Here is a 5,494-nt window from a genome sequence, read left to right on the forward strand (position 1 = left end):
TCTCTTTATTATCACACCAAGACACCAATCAGTTTTTGGTATAGACGGGGTTTGAACCCCAGATCTCTTACACAACTATCGAAGACTTTACCAGTTGAGCTAACTGGAACCCACGTGACTTGTTGTTTGTTTTTTTTTTTGATAGTCAATACTAGAGAACTTTCATTAATTGAGGGATAAACCCAAATTTGCTACATCCATACTGATCTGAGCTGAAATCATTGGGGGAGTATCCTCCACCCAAATTAAACTATCTATAACATTACAAGCATGCTTTGCAAGCATATGAGCTGCTACATTACAGCTTCTGTGAACATGTTTGGACTGCCATGACTTGAAAGCCTGCAGCCTGAACTTCGCCCCTTCCATTACTTTCTGAATTGAGGATGGGGTATGCAGAAAATCTAAGTTTGCTAGTGCAGACATGACTGTATTTGCGTCTCCTTCGATGACCACTTCATTAAGGCCAAGGTCCCTTGCAAACACAATCCCCTCCTCTGCTGCCCTTGCCTCTGCTTCTAAAGGCCCCAAGGGAAAAGGAAGCTTTCTGCTCATAGCCCCCATCAAACAACCTTCTTCATTTCTTACCACCCCCACTCCACAACTACCTGCCTCCTTAAACACTGCTGCATCAACATTTACCTTATACCGTCCAGCATCTGGGGGTCTCCATTGGGAATCACGCCTAGGGGGCTGCTTGGAAGTGGTTGAGTTTGAAGTGAAGCCTTGTCGAAACTCCTCTACATATCTGGTCACCTCCTTGACTACCATCTTCCCCGGCTTGAACTTCCCCTCGTGCTTGTAACGATTTCTGTTACTCCATATGCTCCATGCCGTCGTTGCAAACACGACCCAATCTATATTTTTTGCTTCCTCTTTTAGCTTCCAAAACACCTCAATGAAATCCCTATGATCATTCTTCCACCTAGGCAAATTAAGACCCGATTCCTTCCAAACCTCTGCAGCAGCCTTACAATCCCATAACACATGGCTCGATGATTCCGTCTCACCACACCAAGCACAGCCTTCCCATTTTGACACCTTTCTTCTAGCTAGACAGAAATTGGTGGGCAGAATGTTTCTGCATGCCCTCCATAGGAAATGTTTAATTTTTCCTGGACATTCGAGCCTCCAAATAGACTTCCAAACCTCATCCATTTTTGAGGGATCCGAGCACTCTCCCTTGTCTTCTTTCTCCTTGTTATCCTTTACCATTTTTAGCGCTACCCCATACGCGCTTCTAACGGTGAAAATCCCATTGCTTGTCCATGCCCAAATCCTAGAATCATTTGGAAGGCTTGGGCTAATCGGGATTCCCAAAACAGTCTCTGCTTCAAAAGGAAGGAAAATACTTCGCACCTTACTGATGTCCCATGCTCTTCTGTCGCTGTCCAGCAAATGCTCCACCTTTTCCACTGAAGACACCTGACTCCTTGGGCTAATTACCTTAAAGGAATTAGGGGTAGGAAGCCATCTATCCCTCCAAATGTCTACGCTCCGCCCATTACCGATGCTCCACCTCATTCCTCTCTCCACAACACTTTTGGCTTCCATCAGACTTCGCCACGTATAAGAGGGGTTGTTCCCTACTTGAGCTTCCAAAAAACTTGTACTTTTAAAATATTTTGCCTTCAGAACTCTATGCAGCAGCGAATCTGGATTCTGGATAATTCTCCACCCTTGTTTGGCTAGTAGCGCTAAATTAAAGGCCTTGAGGTCTCTAAAGCCTAGCCCTCCCTCCGCTTTCCTTTGGCACATATTTTCCCACGAAATCCAAGCCATCTTCCTTTCATTTTTCTTCTGCCCCCACCAAAAGTTTCTGACCATGGAGTTTAGCTCCTTGCACAAGGCATCCGGGATCTTAAAGCAACTCATCGTGTACGTTGGGGTGGCTTGTGCCACTGCCTTAATGAGAATTTCTTTACCTGCCTTCGAAAGCAACTTGCCTTTCCACCCGGCTATTCTTCTTCCCACTTGGTCTTTTATTCGGTTGAAAGCTTTCTTTTTTCCCCTTCCCACCATAGGCGGCAATCCAAGGTATTTCTCATGTTGTCTAATTATTTGCGCCCCAAATAGTTCCTTGACCCCTTCCATCACTTCGCTCCTCGTATTTTTGCTAAAAAAGAGAGATGTTTTCTCTTTATTTAGTTTTTGCCCCGACTCCCTCTCATAATCCTTTAACACTTGGCTCACCCGATTGGCCTCCTCCAAGGTTGCTTTACAAAAAATTATGCTATCATCGGCGAAGAATAAGTGGGAGATTTGGGGTGCACCCCGACACACCGACACCCCTTTGATCCTCTCCAAACGAACTTCCCTTCGAAACATGGCTGAAAGCCCTTCCACGCATAACAAAAAGAGATAGGGAGAGATAGGGTCCCCTTGACGCAGACCCCTAGTAGGGATGATTCGTCCTCTCGGTTCTCCATTAATGAGAACTGAGTAAGACACTGTTCTCACGCACATCATGGAAAGTTGTATCCACTTTTCCTGGAAGCCCATTCTTCTCATCACCCCTTCAAGATACTTCCACTCGACTCTATCGTACGCCTTGCTCATGTCAAGCTTGACAGCCATTAATCCTGTTTTTCCTTTCCTTTTAGATTTTATGCTGTGCATGGTCTCGAAAGCTACAAAAACATTGTCAGTAATCTGTCTCCCAGGAACAAAAGCACTCTGAGCTTCTCCTATAACCTTTGGCAGAATTTTTTTCAACCTATTTGCTAGCACTTTGGACACTATCTTATAAATTACATTGCAAAGGCTGATCGGCCTAAACTCCGTAATTTTCTGAGGACACTGTACTTTTGGGATTAAGCATATATAAGTCTCATTCAACACACAAGGTAAGCTACCAGAATTAAGAATTTCTAAAACACATTTAGTCACATAAGGACCTACTATCTCCCAATATTTCTGATAGAACAGAGGGGACATACCGTCGGGGCCGAGAGATTTTGTCGGATGCATCTGGTTGAGAGCATATCTGACTTCCTCCGCTCGAAAGTTCTCGAGTAAAATCTTGTTCATTTCCGGTGTAATGCACCTTTCCACATCTTCAACCTTTACTTCATACTCACTAGTATGCTCCGTACTATAAATTTTTTCAAAATAATCCAAGATGATTTCCTCAACCCTTTCTTTCTCTTCTTGCCATATCCCATCTGCTCCCCAAAGGCCTTCAATTCTGTTTTTCCTTTGTCTCTGTGTTGCCGTTGCGTGGAAGAATTTAGTATTTCGATCTCCGCATTTCATCCACAAAGCTCTTGATCGTTGGCTCCACATCACTTCTTCCTTAACCAGAATTTCATTGATTTCTTTTCTCAAAACCTCTATCTCCTCAGCAGTCTCATGTAGCATATTTAGGGCCTTAATCTCCTGCAATTGCTGCTGTTTTACTCTCAGAGTTTTGTTGACATTACCGAATACCTCCTTGTTCCACCTTTGCAAGTGGTCTTGGCAGCTCTTCAGACGCTCATGGATTTGAAAATCAGTATCATCTCGGAGGGGATCCCAGGCATCCTCAATAATCTCCCTACACCTCTCATCACGGGTCCACATTGCTTCGAACATAAACCTTCGTTTCGCTGGTCTTCTTGGCATTTTCCTCTGCATGTATACAACAATCATGCAGTGATCCGACGCCGACATAGCTAAGTGGTGAGCACTAGCCTCCGAAAACATACATCTCCATGCTTCATTTGCTACTACCCTGTCTAATCTGACTAGCGTTCTCTGATCCCCCAATCTTCCATTACACCAAGTATATCTCTGCCCCACAAAGCCTAAATCGACTAAACCACACTTGCTTAAGCATTCTCTAAACTCCCACATCTGATTTGCATCTCTATCCAGCCATCCTAATTTCTCTTTAGCATGGGTAATTTCATTAAAATCCCTACATACAACCCAGGGCATATCACATTGTTTATACAAAGCTTCCAAAAGATTCCAAGAAATTTTCCGCTTACCCGATTCAGGATGGCCATAAAAACCAGTAGCTCTCCACGGAACTTGACCTTGCTCGCCTTCAACAACGACATCTATGTGCGAATTCGAGCAACTCTTCAGCTTTATCTCTGTTCCTTTCCTCCAGATCATAGCTAATCCTCCACTTTTACCGTCGCTAGGGACCACAATCCCCTCTGTATAATCAATCTTGTTTTGAACCCCCTTCATCTTGCTTAGACTCGCTTTGGTCTCAGATAAAAAGACCAGGATCGGATTCTTCTTTCTCACCTCGTCGGTGAGAGTTTGAACCGCCGGGGATGATCCAAGACCCCGGCAGTTCCATGCTATCAGGCTCATTGAGCTCGGCGGCGCTGCGCTGCAGTCGCCGCCACTCCGCCATCCGTGGTTGTATTTTCTTTCCCTGACACTTTGCCCTCTTTACACTTTGCTTAGACTTGTTGTTTGTTGAGTTTGGTTGTATGGGAACTTTTATTTATGGGACCAATACCATGGCAATCATTTAATGGTTGAGTGTACACGTCAAATTAGTTAAAGATATAACATGTTTTTATTATTTTTTTTATTGAAAGATGTATTAGAGCATTGGATAAAAATAATTCACATTTTAGCAACCAAGTCAAAAATTCATCCACATTAAACTGTGTAAAGTTGTGTAAATATACATGGTTATAATAGTAACTGTGTAAATTGACACTGATACTATTAATTTTGCATTTATTTTTTATTCTTTCTTTACCTTTACATATCTTGAAGTTGAAGGAAGAGAGCTGATAATTGTTGTGTATGAAAAAAGAGAAACAATTAAAAAAAAAAAAAAAAAGCAAGAAAATTTGATATTATGAGAGGCCGGACTTTTGGGGGGGTGTACGTGCAAATTATATATGAGCTTATATAGAGGAATAAAATAAGCTATCTAACAGTACATTTACCTGAAAAAGCTTCCAAGTGACAAAAATACGAGTTTTGACATGACAAGAGTTAGAGAAGAAGAAAGTGATAGCAAGAATGTAAAAAAAGACATAAGATGTACGTGGAAACCCCTAGGAAAGGAATGAAAAACCACGGTTTGAGCAAGAATGGATGTTCTTGCTCTGCTCAGTTTTGTATTATGTGGGGAAAAGAGGTAACTCTTGTACGATAAGGGTGTTCTTCCTTAAAGAGAGACCTTATTTTTTACCTTCCTATCTTATCAGCTTTCTACTCTCTTCTCAAAAGATCTACTTCAGTTCTTACCCTCAAAATACAACTGCATGTTCTTCTTATAATCTAAGGAATATGGCTGAGTACAAAGACAGGTATCACGTCATCATTTCCTTATTTTGAACCTTTTCACAGCTGTGGTATTATCTGGTGACTGGAGGAGAGAGAACGCACCAACGTGGCACTATGGCCTGTGGGTAGGTGACTTTGCCACTACTTGGAAAACAAGCCCTGGCCAATGAGAGGGACATCAGGAGCACTGTGAATGTTACATGTGTCTCTGAAGTGGTCCAACATGCATTTAATCAAGAAGGGGTGTTCT

The sequence above is a fragment of the Quercus robur genome, chromosome 10, assembly GCF_932294415.1.
Source record: "Quercus robur chromosome 10, dhQueRobu3.1, whole genome shotgun sequence".
NCBI classification, from domain to species: domain Eukaryota; kingdom Viridiplantae; phylum Streptophyta; class Magnoliopsida; order Fagales; family Fagaceae; genus Quercus; species Quercus robur.